This window comes from Dendrobates tinctorius, unplaced genomic scaffold (genome assembly GCF_039654945.1).
Source record: "Dendrobates tinctorius isolate UK_male_01 unplaced genomic scaffold, ASM3965494v1 ptg000128l, whole genome shotgun sequence".
Taxonomy (NCBI): domain Eukaryota; kingdom Metazoa; phylum Chordata; class Amphibia; order Anura; family Dendrobatidae; genus Dendrobates; species Dendrobates tinctorius.
This window is the reverse complement of record NW_027361796.1, coordinates 3,440,415-3,462,684: the sequence shown is the minus strand read 5'-3', so window position 1 is coordinate 3,462,684 and position 22,270 is coordinate 3,440,415. Positions and strand designations below refer to the sequence as shown.

Sequence of the window (22,270 nt, the reverse complement as noted above, 5' to 3'; positions counted from 1 at the left end):
CGGCAAAGGTCAAAAAAACAAAAACAAACAATGAAACTTTATTACAAGACCATAAAGCTTGACTGTGGTGTTGTGAAGAATAAATTGAGGGGTTGTTTGTCACTTTATTTAGAAAAAAAAAAAAAACAATATAAGCAAACATAGAAAACACAACAATAAGAGTCTATATAGAAAAGAAAAAATAAAATTATGTAAAAGTACAAAAAATATGAAACAGAGTGCTAAGGATCACGAGGTTGAAACTTGGCTATAGTTAAAAAAGGTGAGTCCTCAAGGGGTATTAGAACCTGGCTCATGAAGTGCAAACTATAAAGTGCAAATGTAAGGTATTAGTCCACTAGACCATTAAGCTTGACTGTGGTGGTGTGAAGAATAAATCTTTTCCCCTCTTCTATCAAATAAAAGCATCATCTATATAGACTCTTATTGTTGTGTTTTCTATGTTTGCTTATATTGTTTTTTTTTTTTTTTTCTAAATAAAGTGACAAACAACCCCTCAATTTATTCTTCACACCACCACAGTCAAGCTTCATGGTCTAGTGGACTAATACCTTCCATTTGCATTTTATGAGCCAGGTTCTAATACCCCTTGAGGACTCACCTTTTTTAACTATAGCCATGTTTTAACCCCGTGATCCATAGCACTCTGTTTTATATTTTAATTTTTTGTACTTTTACATATTTTTATTTTTTCTTTTCTATATATACTCTTATTGTTGTGTTTTTTATGCTTGTAATAAAGTTTCATTGTTTGGTTTTTTTTTTTTTTTTTTTTGACCTTTGCTGATTCTGTTTGACCCTGTATTGGCGCCTTTTTTGTCTATAAGTATGTTTCACTGTCTTCCAATGTAATCTGCCCTGATGAAGTGAGCCAGCAGGCTCAGGAAACGCGTTGGCTGAATAAAGAACCCTTTACTCTACCAGAAGCAAGCGCAGTCCTTATTGCACTTCCACGTCATTTCTGCAACTTCATGCATCGAACATACAACACTGCCCTTCACCTCTCAAAACAAACCTATTTCAACACCCTCATCACTTCACTGTCCAATAACCCTAACCGTCTCTTTGACACTTTTCATTCTCTACTCAACCCAAGAGTACAGGCCCCTACCACGGAGCTTCGAGCTGACAATCCTGCCAATTACTTCAAAGAAAAAATTGACCAGATCCGACAGGAAATTATCTCCCAATCACCTCATACCATGCACTGCCCTCCCTCCCCCACTGTATCTAGCTCACTCTCTGATTTTGAACCAGTCACAGAAGAAGAAGTAAGCAGGCTCCTTGCATCTTCTCGCCCAACCACTTGCACCACTGACCCATTTCCGTCACATCTACTCCAGACCCTTTCCCCTGCTGTCACCCCTCACCTAACTAAAATATTTAACCTCTCTCTCTCTTCTGGTATCTTTCCCTCCTCATTTAAGCATGCCATCATACATCCACTACTTAAAAAACCATCCCTCGACCAAAACTGTGCCGCTAACTATAGATCTGATTCTAATCTTCCCTTCATCTCTAAACTCCTGGAACGCCTGGTCCACTCCCGTCTTATCCTCTATCTCTCAGAAAACTCTCTTCTCGACCCTCTCTAATCCGGTTTCCGCTCTTTACATTCTAATGAAACTGCCCTCACTAAAGTCTCTAATGATCTACTAACAGCTAAATCAAATGGTCATTACTCCATGCTAATTCTCTTGGATCTCTCTGCAGCATTCGACACTGTGCATCATCAGCTCCTCACTATGCTTCGTTCCATTGGCCTCAAGGACACCGTTCTCTTCTGGTTCTCCTCCTATCTCTCTGACCGCTCCTTTACTGTATCTTTTGCTGGCTCCTCCTCCTCTCATCTTCCCCTTACTGTTGGGGTTCCTCAAGGATCAGTCCTAGGCCCCCTACTCTTCACTTTGTATACTACCCCTATTGGTCAAACAATCAGTAGATTTGGTTTCCAGTACCATCTCTATGCTGATGACACCCAATTATACACTTCTTCTCCTGACATCACGCCATCCTTTCTAGAAAACACTGGCAATTGTCTAAACGCTGTGTCTAACATCATGTCCTCTCTATATCTGAAACTGAACCTGTCAAAGACTGAACTCCTTGTGTTTCCTCCCGCTACTAATGTACCTATACCCGACATTGCCATTTCCGTGTGTGGTTCTACTATTACTCCCCAGCAACATGCCCGCTGTCTTGGGGTCATACTTGACTCCGAGCTCTCCTTTGTCCCCCACATCCGATCACTGGCTCGCTCTTGTTATCTGCACCTCAAAAACATTTCTAGAATTCGACCTTTTCTTACTTTTGACTCTGCAAAATCTCTTACTGTTTCTCTTATTCATTCTCGTCTCGACTATTGTAACTCCCTTCTAATCGGTCTCCCTCTTACCAAACTCTCCCCCCTCCAATCTGTCTTGAATGCTGCTGCCAGGATCATATTCCTCGCCAATCGTTACACCGATGCCTCTACCTTGTGCCAGTCATTACAATGGCTACCCATCCAATCCAGAATCCAGTACAAACTTATTACCCTCACCCACAAAGCTCTTCATTGCTCAGCACCACCCTACATCTCCTCCCTTGTTTCAGTATACCATCCTACCCGCACCCTCCGTTCTGCTGATGACCTGAGGTTAGCATCCTCAATAATTAGAACCTCCCACTCCCGTCTTCAAGACTATACACGTGCTGTACCAATTCTTTGGAATGCACTTCCCAGGTCAATACGATTAGTCCCCAATCCCCACAATTTTAAGCGTGCCCTGAAAACTCATTCAGACTGGCCTACCGCCAAAAGTTTTTTACCATAACCAGGTTCCCCGCATCATGTTCCCACATGCTTTATGCATCCATTAGCCCTGTGCATCCGTACTGTTACACACTTAATATTATGGCTGGTCCATACAATCAGGGCAACTGTTACCACCCACCTTTCGTGTCTCCCCTTTTTTCCTCATAGATTGTAAGCTTGCGAGCAGGGCCCTCATTCCTTTTGGTATCTGTTATGCTCTATGTGATTATTGTTATGCTGTAATGTATATTGTCTGTACAAGTCCCCTCTGAAATGTAAAGTGCTGCGGAATATGTCAGCGCTATGGAAATAAAATTTATTATTATCATTATTATTATTATTCCAAGCTAGATATTTTGTAAGGGAGACAGTGCGCAAAAAACACTATGGGAAAACTAGGTGGGTGTCCTATGAAAATCTCCAAATTTGTACGTACATCAAAGTATATAATGTCTACAGACAGAGCTATGACTAAGGGCGTCTTATTACGCCAGAAACGCGTCAGCTGTTGAGGTTTTCACTTTTATGCACTTTTCTCAACTTACAATAAATGGACACTTATTTACAACTTTTTCATCCTGAAATAAAGAACAATTCGTACAGACTAAACAATACTAATAGTACCATTTCCATATTTTGTTTATCCATACATTACTTCACACAATAAACTTTTTCTACAAGCACAATTAGCTCTGCTTAGAATAAAGATTGTCATCGGTCAAGTAGAGCCAGAAACCTTAACTGGAGCTGTTCTCGACTACATGTCATCAGTGGCTAAAAAGATACACCGATATAGGCCAGCGTTAAAAGGGTGGTCCAGAGGCAAAGTCATTTTTCTCCTCCTTATGACTCTTTGCTTGAGTATCCCAGCATGCACTGGGATTATCAGTCAAAGCGTCATCAGAAAGGAAGTAGGAAAAAAATTGAAAAGCAGTTAGTGTAGGTAGAGAATTTTTAATGGAAGTATATTAGAAAATAGTTTAGAGTATGGCACTATATTTTGAATGAAAAGTACTTTGCCTGGGACCACCCCTTTAATGATAGATAAAAGTCCCATGAAATTGCAGTTAACCAAAATAAAAGTTTAACCAAAGGTCTAAATTAAAGAGAACCTGTTAGCTACTTCACAGTGATTCGGATGGCTGACTGGCGTCTCCTTATAAACACACAAACAGAACACCTGTCAAGTCATGTGGAGTGGGGTAGAGAGAAGCCACCTGGAGCCTGCATTGAACTAGTCATTGAGACGTATAGTCCCCAACTAGCTATTCAATGTTTTCTCAAAATCACTACTGTTTCAGAGTAAAACACAAATATACACATATGCAGCAGTGCAGCCATGTCTGATTCATGCTGCCCATTGTTTGGGCAACATAAATCTGTAACATTCCCTTTAAAAAAACTTTTCTTTTTGGGACACTTGGAGGCAAAATACCGACTATGCTGATATATCATAAACTTTGGGGACGGTGAAAAAAATTACAAGGAATGGAAGGTTTTTCACTATTTACTTCATTATGGAACACTCCATGGCTTCCAAATCTATACCAGCTGGTGGGATATGGCTCCTGGAGCGCCAGGGGCTTAAACAGACTTAATCAAGTGCTGATAGGTCATCTGATTAAGGAATTCTCACATCTGAAAAGCGAATATGGGTTACCTTCCTCTGAATTCTATAAATATTTACAATTTAGATACGCATATCGGGCAGACAGAATTGTTTTGGAATGAAAGGTACCTCGAAACTCAATAATACAGAGAATAACTGATCTGCGCAGTTCTTCTGGACATTCTCTTAGACATTATATTGACAAACCAGCCGATGCAATCAAAAGAGAAATGGGAGAGTGTAATAGGACCCATAGAGGAAAATCACTGGTCAGATATACTGGAAAGAGTTCCACAACTGTCTTTAAGTGAATCCTACAGACTGTCCCATATATATGTGATACACCAGGTATACAGGACACCTCAATTCTTATTTAATATAGGAATTTGGTCAAGTCTCTACTGTCCTAGATGCAAAACTAACTAACATAGCAGATATGTTTCATATGATGTGGAACTGTCCTAACTTGGTGTCCTTTTGGAGGAGTGTTGTAGAAAGATTAACAGGGTTTAGTCAGTTGATCTAGAGCTTACACCATTAGTATGTACAGTCATATGTTGAAGTTTGGGCACCCCTATTAATGTTAACCTTTTTTCTTTATAACAATTTTGGTTTTTGCAACAGCTATTTCAGTTTCATATATCTAATCACTGATGGACTCAGTTATATTTCTGGATTCAAATTAGGTTTATTGTACTAACAGAAAATGTGCAATCTGCATTTAAACAAAATTTGACCGGTGCAAAAGTATGGGCACCCTTATCATTTTCTTGATTTGAACACTCCTAACTACTTTTTACTGACTTCCTGAAGCAATAAATTGGTTGTGTAACCTCATTGAGCTTTGAACTTCATAGCCAGGTGTATCAAATCATGAGAAAAGGTATTTAAGGTGGCCACTTGCAAGTAGTTCTCCTATTTGATTCTCCTATGAAGAGTGGCATCATGGGCTCCTCAAAACGACTCTCAAATGATCTGAAAACAAAGATTATTCAACATAGCTTTTCAGGGGAAGGATACAAAAAGTTGTCTCAGAGATTTAACCTGTCAGTTTCCACTGTGAGGAACATAGTAAGGAAATGGAAGAACAGAGGTACAGTTCTTGTTAAGCCCAGAAGTGGCAGGCCAAGAAAAATATCAGAAAGGCAGAGAAGAATGGTGAGAACAGTCAAGGACAATCCACAGACCACCTCCAAAGACCTGCAGCATCATCTTGCTGCAGATGGTGTCACTGTGCATCGGTCAACAATACAGCGCACTTTGCACAAGGAGAAGCTGTATGGGAGAGTGATGCGAAAGAAGCCGTTTCTGCAAGCACGCCACAAACAGAGTCGCCTGAGGTATGCAAAAGCACATTTGGACAAGCCAGTTACATTTTGGAAGAAGGTCCTGTGGACTGATGAAACAAAGATTGAGTTGTTTGGTCATACAAAAAGGCGTTATGCAATGAGGCTAAAAAACACAACATTCCAAGAAAAACACTTGCTACCCACAGTAAAATTTGGTGGAGGTTCCATCATGCTTTGGGGCTGTGTGGCCAATGCCGGCACCAGGAATCTTGTTAAATTTGAGGGTCGCATGGATTCAACTCAGTATCAGCAGATTCTTGACAATAATGTGCAAGAATCAGTGACGAAGTTGAAGTTACGCAGGGGATGGATATTTCAGCAAGACAATGATCCAAAACACCGCTCCAAATCTACTCAGGCATTCATGCAGAGGAACCATTACAATGTTCTGGAATGGCCATCCCAGTCCCCAGACCTAAATATCATTGAACATCTGTGGGATGATTTGAAGCGGGCTGTCCATGCTTGGCGACCATCAAACTTAACTGAACTGGAATTGTTTTGTAAACAGGAATGGTCACAAATACCTTCATCCAGGATCCAGGAACTCATTAATAGCTACAGGAAGCGACTAGAGGCTGTTATTTTTGCAAAAGGAGGATCTACGAAATATTAATGTTACTTTTATGTTGAGGTGCCCATACTTTTGCATCGGTCAAATTTTGTTTAAATGCAGATTGCACATTTTCTGTTAGTACAATAAACCTCATTTGAATCCAGAAATATAACTGAGTCCATCAGTTATTAGATATATGAAACTGAAATAGCTGTTGCAAAAACCAAAATTGTTATAAAGAAAAAAGGTTAACATTAATAGGGGTGCCCAAACTTTAACATATGACTGTATATTGGGATATGTTGAAGATCTGTCTATTGATGAGTACGGCAAAATTGCGGCGGCACGTATGTTATGTTTGGCAAGAAAATTGATAGCCCAAAAATGGATAGCTGATTAGGAGCCTATGATATCAGAATGTATTGATAAAGTTAACTGGTTAGTAAATTTGGAAAAAACATATACCTAAAAAGACGCTATCTCTAAATTTGAGAAGATATAGGGCCTGTGGAATGATGGCCCTGGTTTGACATCTAGGGAATTGAGGATATTTCGCCTTAGCTTGCTTTGAGCTGTGTTTATATGATGCCTCAAATTAAACTTCTTTGAAATTTAAGAAAAATGTAATTAGTGTTTTCCCAAGCTACATGTATTTGGTTTGACTATTGTTACTATGTTCAAATATTTGCTTATCAAATTATACTGATTTTGCAGAGCCAAGATGTATAAATAACGCATGAATAATGTTTCCTAGGGTTGAGGGGTGGAGAGCTGTGTTTCTCCAATGTTTGTCTGGTTGTTGTTCTTTTTCTTTTTGTGTTAATCTTTATAAAATTCAACAAAAAAAATTTGATTTAAAGAAAAACTTTTCTTGGCTGGCCGAAAGGAAACCTCAGTCCTGAGGCCTTTGGATCCAGTTGTGACTACATAATATCTCTGCATATGCAGTAGCTACTGCCCAGAATATATAGTTGAAACTAGAAGTTTACATACACTATCTAAAAAGACACATATGCATGTTTTTCTCAGTATCTGACATGAAATCAGAATAAACCTTTCTTGTTTTAGGTCAATTCTGATTACCATAATTACTAATATTTGCCAACTGCCAGAATAATGAGAGAGAGAGTTTTAAGGCATTTTTATTACTTACTGCAAAGTCAAAAGTTTACATACATTTTGTTAGTATTTGGTACCATTGCCCTTAAACTAAATGACTTGGGTCAAAGATTTGGGATTATCCTTGAACAAGCTTCTCACAATAGTTGGTCAGAATTGGGCCCATTCCTCCTGACAAAACTGTTGTAACTGATCCAGGTTTGTAGGTCGCCTTGCTCGCACCTGCCTTTTCAGCTTTGCCCATAAATTTTCAATAGGATTGAGATCAGGGCTTTGTGATGGCCACTCCGAAACATTGACTTCGTTATCCTTAAGCCACTTTGTTACCATTTTGTCAGCATGCTTAGGTCATTGACCATTTGGAAGACCCATTTCCAAAGAAGCTTTAACTTTGGGGCTGATTTATTGAGATGTTGCTTCAGTATTGCCACATAATCTTCTTTTCTTATGATGCCATCTATTTTCTGAAATGCAGCAAAACAACCCCACAACATAATGTTGCCACCCCCGTGTTTCACAGTTGGGATGGTTTTCTTAGGCTTCCACGCTTCTCCCTTTTTCCTCCAAACGTAACAATGGCCATTATGCCCAAAAAGTTCAATTTTAGTTTAAGCAGACCACAGGACATGTCTCCAAAAATTAATGTCTGTGTGCATCTGCAAACATTAATCAGACTTTTTTATGTTTCTTTTGGAGTATCTTCTTCCTGGTAGAGTGGCCTTTCAAACAAAGTTAATACAGTACTCGTTTCACTGTGGATATTGACACAATCTTACCAACTTCCGTCATCATCTTCACAAGGTCTTTTGCTTTTGTACTTAGGTGATTATGCACATGTCAGACCAAAGCATGTTCATCTTTGGGACATAGAACCCATCTCCTTCCTGAGCGGTATGATGGCTGGACATTCCCATCTTGTTTGTACTTGCATATAATTGTAAAGATGAATGAGGCACCTTCAGGTACCTTCAAATTGTAAACAAGGATGAGCCAAACTTGTGCAAGTCCACAATTCTCTTTCTGATATCTTGGCTGATTTCTTCAGACTTTCTCACTACCCAAAGAAGCAGTGTGTATCAGGTATGCATTAAAATACATCCAAACGTTTGTCTCTATCAGAAGCTTCCAAACACATGACATCATCATATGGGCAGTCCAGAATAGTTTAAAGCCATAGAAATCTTAGTGTATGTAAACTTTTGACTTTGCAGTAAGTAAAAAAAATTAAAACATTCTCTCTCTCTCTCATTATTCTGGCATTGACAAATAATAATTATGGTACTCCTAATTTACCTAAAACGGGAATGGTTTATTTTGATTTCATTATTGCAAAGAAAATTCCCCTGAATACGTGATTATTTTGATTTAATGTCAGATATTGATAAAAACATGCATATGTGTCTTTTTATATAGTGTGTATAAACTTCTAGTTTCAACTGTAACTTTTCCTGAAGTAGACTACCAGATTTCATTCTCAGCCACTTGTTCCAGAGTTGTATGTAGAAAGGCGGAACTTTGTCTGACTTTGTCTTCTGTCCATGCAAGAAAACATATGCATACTGTATATGAATTACTTTTATACTTCTCTGAAAATTTTCAGTAAGGATAGTTACAAACATATTAATCGCAGTAATATGTGTTTTTTTGTATTTTCAAATATTATTGGTCGCTTCTGAATGTTGCTTCAGGTCCCCAAGGTTTTTTGCATCTTCTTATTTTTTAAAAACTTGAGAATTCACATAAGTTCTAATGAGAGAGAAAATTGTTGATCAGGCACTCATAAACCTGAGCTCAAAAACACTAGTGTTATTGTAGCGCATATGACATCATTCTTAATGAATATGCCATTTATTTGGGTTCTAGCGCTAAATAGCTGTTAAGTTGTTTAAGTGTTGACTATTATGTGACTATATCCACCGTAAGCATATCCAGCCTGTCTTCACCTGTTGACAAAACACGCAAATCACTGTATTTTCTGATGTATAATTTGGCACATAGCTCCTTTTGGAATGCTGTAGTTTGTTCATATTCAAAATGAAACACATTGGCATTCACACAATATGGCTGCTTTACTAAGTATCTATCAAATGTGAATTATAGCGTTTAATCCTACGTATGTGGCAGCAGTTTATTTTCCAAATTTTACTTGTGAATTCAGATATGTAGTTGGGTTTTTCTGGGGTAAAGATTCAGTTTGGCAACTTCCCCGGCTTAAAACTTAATTTAACAAGCTTGGAGAGGGACAGCTTCTTTTTCTGTAGTACTGAACCTGTAAACACTATAGCAGATGGAAAGCTATAACAGTCATTGTCACTTTAGTTAGGTATAGAGGAAATTTACAGTAAGAGTTGACAAGCTTTTAAATCCCTGTAATATAATAATAATAATAATAATAATAATAATTTGGCCAATCTGGAGTGAGTGGAAGTAGCCTCCATTAAAAATATAGCATTTGCAATTGTGGGGATCATGAAGATCTTGCTTACTCAATCAGACAACTGAATGACCTTAGTAAATTCTGCATTTCTGGGTGGGAGGAACATAAGGGATTAAAGAAATTAGAGCCTGGTTGAACAATTGCAGCTGATTATGTTTTACTTTGAAACACCCCAGCATTTCAGAGATAACATACTATGAAAAGCTATCCATGGTCTAAAGGGAGAGACCTGACAAATTTACTGATTCCTGGCCGGCTTCTCCCTTCTCCGTTCTAGGCCTCTCCCATGTATGTACATAGGCCACTCTATATGTACATACAGTACATGGGAGAGACCTGTCAATCATTTGTGGCAGGGTGTGAAGGGACTGGCTGGGGAGTATAGTCAGAGATCTGGCTGGTCTGATGATGGTCCGGGCACCATGAATCAAATTAGAGTTTCCCTTTAAAGCGAACCTGTCACAAGATGTGATCGATTTGAGAATTGCAAACCTCCAGTAGATTATATATTCAGGATTATGTACTCTAAACAGAACCAGAAAAAGTATAATCCCTAAAAATTAACTTTTAATTCAATCACTAAAAAGCATAATACAGTAAAATTACCTCAATACATAGGGAGGTAGATAAATAGATAGAGGGTCAGGTAACCAAATGGTTCAATAATTCACAGACAATAAGGGCCAAAAACTACTTCGTCCTAGTATGCCCTACCAAGACCCTTCCTGACCGCGGAGGTTGGCACCCTAATTTTTGACGATGTGGCACCCCCCGCTCAACGTCGGCGTCCCTAGTAACGCCCTAGACCTCTCTACATATACAAAAATAGGGGACACAAAAAATACCCACACTCACACCCACAATACCGAGAATAGTGGAGAGACAATAATTGTCTCGTGCTAAAAAAAGTGCTAGGTGCTGTAAACTTATCTCGTAGTATAGGACTGTAAACTTATCTCGTAATAGAGGACAGTAAACTTATCTCATAGTCTAAAAATTCTTAATAATTCACAGAATGGGTATCAGCAGAAAAAAATAGAACTTATCTCGTAGTCAAAAAAATTATACTACCCTGCTGAAATAAATCAAACCCATAATAAAAAAATCTTAGAAAAAACGTATACAGAGAGATCAATGTCGCTAGTCTACAATAAAAGTACACATATTTGTTCAAAATTGAAAACTAGCAAAAAACACTGTAAACACTGCACACTTAAATAATGGAAAAATAGTATCTGTTAGACAGCTGTTGCACATGCGCATAAATGTAATCAGCCCAATATGTCCTGAGGCTCAGTCAACCTCAAAAGATGCACACAATGTCAAAATGAGCAACAGTATTGATATAAGGCGGTACTTCATGAGGTTTAAAGTTGAATCACCTCCATACGCCTAAATTCCTCATGGGGCACAATAAAATATAACACCGTGCAGTAACCCTTCATATATGCAAGCAAAATAGATGAACTATATCAGACATCCTCCCCATGGCAGTGTGGGGGACAATGAGAATTCATATAAAACTTCGCATTGCACTCTTCAGCTTTTCACATTTCATATATAGTGCAAGGAAATCTCAGTCTTGCAGGGTTAATACTGCTCTTTAAAGAAAAAAAAATGCCACATGAAGTCATAAAGAAAATGTGCAGCGTATACTTATCAGCCATAGATGTAGGCAGAAACCCGACAGTCTCAAGCTTCACACTGCATGGTCACTTTGGCCAGGGAGATTGAGCCCCTAATAACTGACCCCTGATGAACCCTCATAAATATTGAGGGGGAAACGCGTCGGATTTCTGCCTACATCTATGGCTGATAAGTATACGCTGCACATTTTCTTTATGACAGACTTCATGTGGCATTTTTTTTCTTTAAAGAGCAGTATTAACCATGCAAGACTGAGATTTCCTTGCACTATATATGAAATGTGAAAATCTGAAGAGTGCAATGCGATGTTTTATATGAATTTTCATTGTCCCCCACACTGCCATGGGGAGGATGTCTGATATAGTTCATTTATTTTGCTTGCATATATGAAGGGTTACTGCACGGTGTTATATTTTATTGTGCCCCATGAGGAATTTAGGCGTATGGAGGTGATTCAACTTTAAACCTCATGAAGTACCGCCTTATATCAATACTGTTGCTCATTTTGACATTGTGTGCATCTTTTGAGGTTGACTGAGCCTCAGGACATATTGGGCTGATTACATTTATGCGCATGTGCAACAGCTGTCTAACAGATACTATTTTTCCATTATTTAAGTGTGCAGTGTTTACAGTGTTTTTTGCTGGTTTTCAATTTTGAACAAATATGTGTACTTTTATTGTAGACTAGCGACATTGATCTCTCTGTATACGTTTTTTCTAAGATTTTTTATTATGGGTTTGATTTATTTCAGCAGGGTAGTATAATTTTTTTGACTACGAGATAAGTTCTATTTTTTCTGCTGATACCCATTCTGTGAATTATTAAGAATTTTTAGACTACGAGAAGTTTACTGTCCTCTATTACGAGATAAGTTTACAGTCCTATACTACGAGATAAGTTTACAGCACCTAGCACTTTTTTTTAGCACGAGACAATTATTGTCTCTCCACTATTCTCGGTATTGTGGGTGTGAGTGTGGGTATTTTTTGTGTCCCCTATTTTTGTATATGTAGGGAGGTCTAGGGCGTTACTAGGGACGCCGACGTTGAGCGGGGGCGCCACATCGTCAACAATTAGGGTGCCAACCTCCGCGGTCAGGAAGGGTCTTGGTAGGGCATACTAGGGCGAAGTAGTTTTTGGCCCTTATTGTCTGTGAATTATTGAACCATTTGGTTACCTGACCCTCTATCTATTTATCTACCTCCCTATGTATTGAGGTAATTTTACTGTATTATGCTTTTTAGTGATTGAATTAAAAGTTAATTTTTAGGTATTATTCTTTTTCTGGTTCTGTTTTGATCGATTTGAGATAAGGCCACCACTTTTCAGGCCGGATATACAGCTTTCTAATATGCTGTATATAATCCTTCAACTTGACTTGCAAGACAAGAAAAAGACCTTTTATTATACTCACCTGTGGGGCGGTCTGGTCGGAGGGGTGGTGCTGATCTTGGTCCGTTGCCTCCCTTCTTCTTTTGATGTTGTGCGCCTTCTTGCTTCATGTGGATGACGAATCCCTATGTCATCTACACAGTCTCCCCAGCATTGCGCTACTGTGCAGGCGTACTTCTCTGATGGCAAAGTACTGGAAAAGGCAGTACTGTAAGTAAGAGCTACTTCCACTAACACCATCTTGACTCTGACTTATTATTATTATTATTATTTTACATGTGTAAAAGAAACAGTCTTCGCAATTCTGTTATTGTCTTTTACATACCTATCTCTTGTGGACAGAGACTTAAAAGTTTGTCTTCTCTTACTATAAAGAACCCTTTCCTATCTATATAATTTAATGATGGCTCCTATACCTTTCCATTTGCTATATTATTTACATTCAGAGCCAGTATTACAGGAAAGAAGCTGTCCCTCTCCAAGCTTGTTATATGTTCAGACTAAAGTAACTGCCAAACTGAACAATTATCTCCCAAACCCTGCGGCATTTCAGAGAAAACATAGTTTGAAAATGTGGCCAACAATTACAAGGAAAGCCTTGACCCATTTGATATCCATAGTCGCACGGCTTCTCCCTGCTCCACTCTAGTTGATTGACAGGTCTCTCTCTATGTACACATATGGGAGAGACCTGTCAATCATCTAGAGCAGGGTGGGGAGATGCTAGTTAGGTGTAATCGGACTAGGCCGATCACTCTCCAGCTGGTTTTCCAACTGATTTCTCTGAAACAATACAGCATTTTAGAATAAAACATTCTCGAATGCAATCGTGCAACCAAGCACTAATTCAAAGCATTACTTTGGGTCACATGAATCTAATGACCGGTTCCCTTTAGACATATCACACACTATGACATATGTACACTGGAGAGAGAAAAAGAGTCTGACAGCTAGTGAACACTTAGTAATAGTGGCTGTGCTGCCTTTTAGTATCTATGCCTGCTCTGGAGTTGACTTTTTTGAATTCTCAGAGGCTTAGCTCTTCCATTGCTATTTTTTTTTATTAGAGATTCTTTTAAAAACTCTAATGAATCTTTTCTGAGCTGTGGTTTTGACTACACAAGAGCATGAATGTATACTGTTTGCCGCATTGTGACAGCATATGTGGTCTACAAGTGGCAATGCCAAATCTCCACACATTTGTACAGATCCACATTTATCGCTTACTTTTGGACTTGGAAACCAAGCAGTGGAAAATGAAGAGGTGAAGAAAGACCTTTACTACAGATGTTTCCTTGCTCACTATTCTTTGAGATATCCTTATATGAGTGGTACAAAATGATCAGCATTGAAAAAAATGCATTATTCTCTGTCAGGCTTTGTATATTGCTTATGTGTCCACAGTAGAAACAAAATGGTCCTTTATACAAAACCTCCAGTTTTCATCTGACAACAGTCAGTGTAGTGGGAGGGGTATACAACAGAGCTGAGAATGACTACAAACACTTCCAGCTTCTTATCTCAGGTCAGACAATGTTGGCTCAGGGGTAGCAGTGAATGTTCTGAAATGAAAGCTGGAAGTGTTTATAATCATACTCAGCTCTGCTGTATACCCCTCCCACTACACTGACTGTTGTCAGATGAAAACTGGAGGTTTTGTAAAGAACCAATTTCCTTCTCCTGTTGCAAGTTGCAGGTTTTTGTAATCAAACTCAGCTCTACTCTACTGTACACGTTAGCTGCAATGTTCAGTGAGGACAATAGGGCTGTCTTCACGTTTCACAAAAGAAAGTAAGTCTGATCCAAGCTTATCTACGGGCGTGTTCTTACATATATATAATATATATATATATATATATATATATATATATATATACACACATATAAATATAGCAACAAGGGGGCTATTGAACAGCACCACTCAGCTTCTATTCACAGTGGGTGCCTGACCTCCAGACAAATGTTCATTTGTTCCATAATACAGATGCTTTTCACAAAATTAAATATAGTCACAAAGTTAATTTATTTAAGTTCTTTAATGCAAAAAGTGAAACTAATGTATTATATAGAGTCATTCCAAACATAGTGATCTGTTTCAAGGGTTTATCTCTGTTAGTGTTGATGATTATGGCTTACAACCAATGAAAATTCAAAAGTCATTATTCTACAAGTAATATATGTGTATACCAATGGCGCTCAAGCGTACACCCACAGAACACAAAGCAGCAAGTAATAAGACAACACACCACTCAAGTTGTCTCCATAAAATAATAATAATAAATAAACCTGATAGAAACTTGCGCTAATTAAATGTGTCTTGGTTAAATAAAGATATCTTTATTTAACCAAGACACATTTAATTAGCGCAAGTTTCTATCAGGTTTATTTATTATTCTACAAGTGTTGCATTCCTTGTGTCAAGTCACTAATGACCAATAGACAATGCCAGAAGCGTCTTACCTGGGCCAAGGAGAAAAAGAACTGGACTGTTGCTCAGATTTCCAAGGTGTTGCTTTCAGATGAAAGTAAATTTTGCATTTTATTTGGAAATCAAGTTCACAGAGTCTGGATGAAGAGTGGAGGCCACAATCCAAGCTTCTTGAGGTCTAGTGTGAAGTTTCCACAATCAGTGATGGTTTGGGGAGCCATGTCATCTGCTGGTGTAGGTCCACTGTGTTTTATCAAGATCAAAGTCAGCGCAGCCATTTATCAGGAAATTTTAGAGCACTTCATGCTTCCCTCTGCCGACAAGCTTTATGAAGATGGAAATGTAATTCTCCAGCAGAACTTGGCACCTGTCCACACTGCCAAAAGTACCAATACCTGGTTTAAAAACAACAGTATCACTATGCTTGATTGGCCAGCAAACTCGCCTGACCTTAACTCCATAGAAAATCTATGAGGTATTGTCAAGAGAAAGATGAGAGACACCAGACCCAACAATGCAGACCAGTAGGCCAACATTTTGGGTTTTAAAACATTTTTCAACATCTCTGTGTACAGCCAGCTTATTTAGCAATTACCTTTTGTGGCTTACCCTCCTGGTGGAGTGTGTCATTGACTAATTTCTGGACATCTGTCAAGTCAACAGTCTTCCCCATGATTGTGGAGCCTAATGAAACAGACTAAAGGAACTTTTTTAAACACTTAGGAAGTCATTGTACTGATTTTTTGTTAATTATTCTAATTTACTGAGATAATGACTTTTGTTTTTTTTTTCATTGGCAGTAAGCCATTGAAATTGATCACTCTGTAATGACTCTACATAATATATGAGTTTCACTTTTTGTATTGAAGAACTGACATAAATTAACTTAATGATGATATTCTAATTTTGTGAAAAGCACCTGTACTAATTGGGGATTTAGCGAGCCCCAATGGGGACAGATACGATAATGTCTGTAAAGTGCCGTGGAATTAATGGTGCTATATAAGCAATTAAAATGAATATGAACATTGAATAAAATATATACAGTATGTAGCACTTTAAAGATATTTTAAATAAGAAGGGTTTGTTTGTCAAGGACGTGGACATGATTGACAGGTTGTCTTTGGCAAATATTGTGAATTTTTTCCCCCACATTTTTAGAGGACCTCCGAGACTTTCTGTTCAGTTTTCTTTATTTCTTTAAACTGATTATTAATATGGTCTATTGGTGTAATTTTAATTAGATTCAATAATACTCTGTGTTAAATGGCACAATATCTTGACAGACTGTGTTTTATGTACTGATTGTTTATATTGAATTTTGGTTTGTTTAGTCTGTTGTGCAGTTTCTGTATAGTCCATCCGACACATTGAACCCCACATGTACACGCTATCACATATATGGCATAGCAAGACTGACATGTGTAATGGTTTTTTATTTGGAATATCTCCCCTGTTGCATTGGATTTGAAGGTTGTATTGTCAATCGTAATTGTATGACAGCATAAACAGCATAGATGTTCACAGCAAAAGCTGCAAGACTTTTTTTTTGCAGTCCAATCTGATATTGGTACTTTTATGTTATTTTGCTGGGCTAGAGCATAACAATGTTTCATAATAATATCTTTGAATTTATTGTGTTCCACACTATATATAATAACGATATTTGAAGAAAACGTTTCACCATTGCCCCAACCTGTTGTCTGGCACTCTCCCTGCAATGTTATTTGATGTTACTTATACCTGACTTAACAGTATGTATCGTTTTCCTATATGATGGCACTATGTACTTCATCAGTTATGGCTAGTTAACATGAAAGTTTAGTATCTTAGTATCTCTTCCTACACTATGCACTTTGCATTAGTAATATATATATATAGCTCTGGCAAAAATTAAGAGACCACCACATCACAACCCTGTCATGGGCAGCCCATTCTCCAGACCTAAACCCCATTGAAAACCTCTGGAATGTAATCAAGAGGATGATGGATAGTCAAAGCCATCATTTCGTCTGATTTTTCTCTTTGTAGGTATATTTTTGAGTAAAATGTAAATTGTTCTTTTAATCTACAAGCTTCTGACATGATTTTTAAAAACAGCTTTCATGCGTCTTGGCATACTTTCCACCAGTCTTTCACACTGCTTCTGGTGCAAAAATGTAAGCAGTTCTTCTTTGTTTGATGACTTGTGACTATCCATCATCCTCTTGATTACATTCCAGAGGTTTTCAATGGGGTTCAGGCCTGGAGAATGGGCTGCTCATGACAGGGTTTTGATGTGGTGGTGTCTTACTTTTTGCCAGAGCTGTATGTTATTATGATTATGTAAATCAATACGTTTTCTACATTTCACTATTTTTGAAGTCAATCTTCTGTTTTTCTATCATTGTGTTTTGAAAAAGTATTTAATACATCCTCTATAACAGGGGCCTGATGGATTTTTAGCCAAATTGTATAAGTTCATAATAGTGGTATTGTGTAGTGTCAAGTTAATAAGATCTTCTATCTTCTACGTGGTTTTGCGAGCAGGAGTGAGTGCAAAGAAGCAATGTGAATATGGAGATGTCAGAACTGGTGTTGTGGTGTAAAGTAATTTCTCACTTTTGATATCAGACTTGCTAGATTGTTTAATGATGATTTTACGTGTGTAATTCCTTGCCTTGAATGTATTACTCCTTTTAATTTTAGCAATGTGTTTTAGAGAAGACTGGAGCTGGTGTTTGATGTGTAGTTTTTGTAGATCATCAGTGGTGAGTAAATCTGTACACTGAATGTTGTCCTGATTAATGAGTGTTATAAGAGGATTATTGGTATTTGTAACGGTTTTTGCAAAATCAGGAGGATGCACTTAAAAACAGATCAAATGACAGTTTCCTGGCCAAAACCACCACCTTCCTGAAGCTGCTATATTTATTTAATACATTTTGCATGTTCCATGCATTGCCGCATTTGATAGGGTCCATTTTCAGTTGTAGCGGCACTATTCAGCAGGAAATTTGCTGATTGTTTCACAGCTGCAACGTGTCCACTGTTTGTCTTTTGTATCTCAGGCCTTCAGGCTGTAAAACCGCTTGACTTGGCACTACTTTACGTTGCATGAACAAAAAGCAAAAAAGATTGGTACATAGAATAAACACTGAGCCCTGTGGCTGTTGGGTATGGGGTCATTTCTGTTGAGTGAGATCTGAAAGAGGTGTAGGAGGCGAGAGATAAGTGCCACCTGGCTGTGAAAACAGACATATCTCCCAGTTGCAGAGACTTCCTTGCATGTTCTGGTTGCTTTGGAGTTTCACTTTTGCCTAAAACGTTTGCCCAGTGGACTGTGAAACTTGTGTACTTTCCCTGTCCATATATGTTCCTCCAAGTGTATACAGCTCAGTGCACTTAGATGTTTAAAGGCAATGTTAAGAGAGAAGCTCACATTTCTTAGAAAAATAATGATGGCTAGATGTCTTTAAGTGAAGCTAAGCACACATCATCATTTCTCGAAAGCTGTACCATTTCTCATTTCTTGATGCTGTATCACCTAGATTTGACTAGGTGATACAGCGGTGACTTCCCTAACAACAACTTCACTAGGTGGGAGTTTACTTGACACATAAGCAGGTATTGGAGTATGACAAGCAGTGGTGGTGGTTGACAATGAAGGTGATCATGCCATAGGCTAGGTACTAATTTAACATGGAAGCAAAACAAACTGAACAGGTGCAATACATATATATACACTGCTAGTGCTTCATTAGTCACTTATAGACAAGTATACATGTTATATATGTGCAACAATGGAAGAATGGCAGACTATTAGGAAATATAGACAAGAGCCAATAGAGGAAAAGCCGAATATAGGTCACAACACATTAGGCAGGGAGTGAAGTAAAAAGATCCTTATTGAGATACGTGGTGAAATGGTGGCATAACTACGGAGGTGCCCGCACATAGCAGCAAATAAATATAACAAGTTGAAGCACATTAAAAAGTGCAGTACAAACAGCATATGAACACAGAGGTAACAAATAATTATCAGTAAAGAGAATCACCGAAAGAGTAAAAAATGGGATAATTCACATAGTCAAATTACCAGTATATATCAAGGTTGATTCAATGCACTGAAAAATGGTAATGGAGGTCACTTTACCATGAGATATACTAATGGTGGTTAAAAGCTACGTGCTGTGATTCAATGTAATGTGTACACCAGGGAAGCATGGAGAAATATTATAAGCAGGATTCACTTCGTCCATAAATATCAATATGCACGTAGAGAGAGCACAAAAAATAAAGATTAAAGTGTAAAGGGTGCTGCTACATGCATCTCTCATGGATGTATAGATAGAGGGTGCAATCCAAAGCTAAAAGGTCATATACAGATATAAATTGTTCATGTTACCTGGTGATGAACTGTGCAGGTGCGGACATGTACCCCCCCACTCGTTTCGGACGTCCATCAGGATTTTTTTTTAATTAGCATGGAGCCTGACTAACAGAAAAATGAGCATAAGGAGAAGAGGTAGGAGGTCAACTTGCTGCTTGCCTAATATCTGGCCAGCTTGCGTTTCACAAATGAGTAGGTAATGTTTCTTCTTGTGCTGATGGAAAACAGTAGTTTCTAGTTTCTGCGAGAATATTCATGGCTTATTTTTCTTCTCTAGACCCTGCATATTGCCAAAGAGTCATCAAAATGCAAAATAACACACACCCCAGATGCCCACATGTAATACCCAACACCACCACCATAACTAGATCTTTAAGTGCTATTGAGCTTATTTTGCCAATAGCGCATTCAGTGTGGCCTGCTCCTAAGCTGACTGTAGAAGCAGATTTTTGGCACATTTCATGTTCACTGTGTTTTGGCAAAGTCAAAATTCTCCTCCCGTGATGACATCATCTCTTCACCTATATCTGGTTCACCAAAGAATCATCATTATTGTCATCATCATCCCTGACTTGGCTGACAGTTGCTTCTGTGTGGAAAATGTCTTGAGCTACTTGCCACTTACCTTATTCCTACCTCAAGGTTTGCCCTGGCTCAGAGTACCACTTTCATTGCCAATGTCCCTACTACCATGGCTCACATAGCCATCATCTCTTCCAATAAATTAACTGAAACAATTTGTTCTAGTAAAATATCTTCCTTAGCGCCCCATGTGTTTTTGGTTAGAGGACTATGGGGCAGAACCAGAACAGACACATGTGTGATTGAAGGAATTTTAAATTACACTATGTAAAATCTTGAATGTTATGGTGATGGTAGAGTTGGACTGAGAAGAATATTGACTCAAGCTGACATTGTTGGTATTGATGGTATGACTGAATCATATGACATGTGTTCCGTTATGCCCTCAACTTCATGACTACTAATATGCTTGTCAGAAGAAAAGGAGGCCTTTGTTTGGACCTTCTATTTCTAGGATGGCTAGTGCCTATGGTGCTGGTTCTGCTGCTGCTAGCGGCTACCACATCCATTGCCAGGGCCATGTTCAACTTTTCAATTTAGAAAAATCGCAAAACTTCTTTTTTGGCATAAGAATAGTTATGCTGAAAAAGACCTGCACAGTTAAAAAGTAACTATTTTATTTTTTACTTCATAAATCAATAGTACAATTGAAAATAAGAATCTTTGGAACAAAGTCAGAGAAATCTGATTTTTGTTTCCTCTTGGTCTGAGTATTCATTTTCAAAAATCTAATTTCACAAGTAGAATCTGTATTCAGAGAATACAGACTTTCTCATTACTGAGATAGGAGATGACAGGTGCTACTGATAAGATTCTCTCAAGATTGGAGAGGGTAAAAGAAGTGTGGAGCTCTGCCGCCTCTAGTTCTTTCCTCCTGCCTTATACATAGAGTCTTGTCAGTAGCAACTACTATCTCGTATCTCAGTAATGGGAAAGTCTGACTTCACTGGATACATATTTTACTCACTGCTTTCCCAACCCTCATCTTTTGTTGTGGCTGTGATAGTCCCCCTGATTAGTTGTACTAGACCATGTGATGTAATAGCTGCAAGTTTTAATCGGTAGGCATGTGTGACTGTGCCCGCTCATGGCTTGATCTCATGGCCCGCTCTCTGGCTGATGTATATGTTTATTAGTGATGCGCACAAATCAAAATACAAATTGTTCGAATTCTCCAGGACCTGCAAATTTTATGAAGATCAACTTGAAGTTGATTCTTAGTTGATCAATTCGACCATCTTTACTTCCCAGTTATTCACCAGTGTAAACATATGCAACAATTGCACAATTAGCGATGAATCAAATTCATTGTCATTAACTGAGTTTTGTGATAATCTAAAAATTATTATTTGTCTTTATTACATCCCAGCGGTAGGGAGATATAAAGCAAAGGAGGATAAGGAAAGCAGTCTAAATATTATATCTAAAAACTTTTGAAATACGGAAAAGACTAATTTATTGCTACATATAAATGCAAATTTGGAATGCTAAAATTCGCTGTCAGTGCTAATTTTTCCATAGTTACTATTTCTTGATATGTAAATGGACAAAGATATATTTAGAATGCCAGCTTTTACTTATTTAGTCATGTGAGTGTACCATTGCTTTTCAATGTATAATACCCTATCAATATGACCATTGGTGTATACACCTATTCTTTGGGTGAGCAATGATTTTCTATACAAGTATTGTTAGTGTAGATGCACCTGATAGGATAAAAAAAAGGCCTAATAAAAGAAACTCTGCTAAGACTTATTTATATGTTAAGCTTATTATAGCCTGTATTAGGATGGTCTCTTCCAAAAAAAAAACATTTTTTGGAAGAATGACACTGTAGTTTTTGATGCAGGTTTTTTTTTTATTATCTAAAACCAGACGTGGATCCGGAGGAAAAGAATTATAGATACGTCCTTTATGTTTCTTTTTTAAATCTAATAAGCTCAAAAAATTGCAGTCATGTTCTTCCCAAAAAACACTG

General features: G+C 38.0%; 1 protein-coding gene across 1 annotated transcript in view; it reads left to right on the top strand.

The window, feature by feature from the left end:
• The window catches only part of GLIS3 (GLIS family zinc finger 3), a 607,612-nt gene that overhangs the window by 83,649 nt on the left and 501,693 nt on the right, over positions 1-22,270 (top strand). The gene's annotated exons all lie outside the window — the stretch shown is intronic.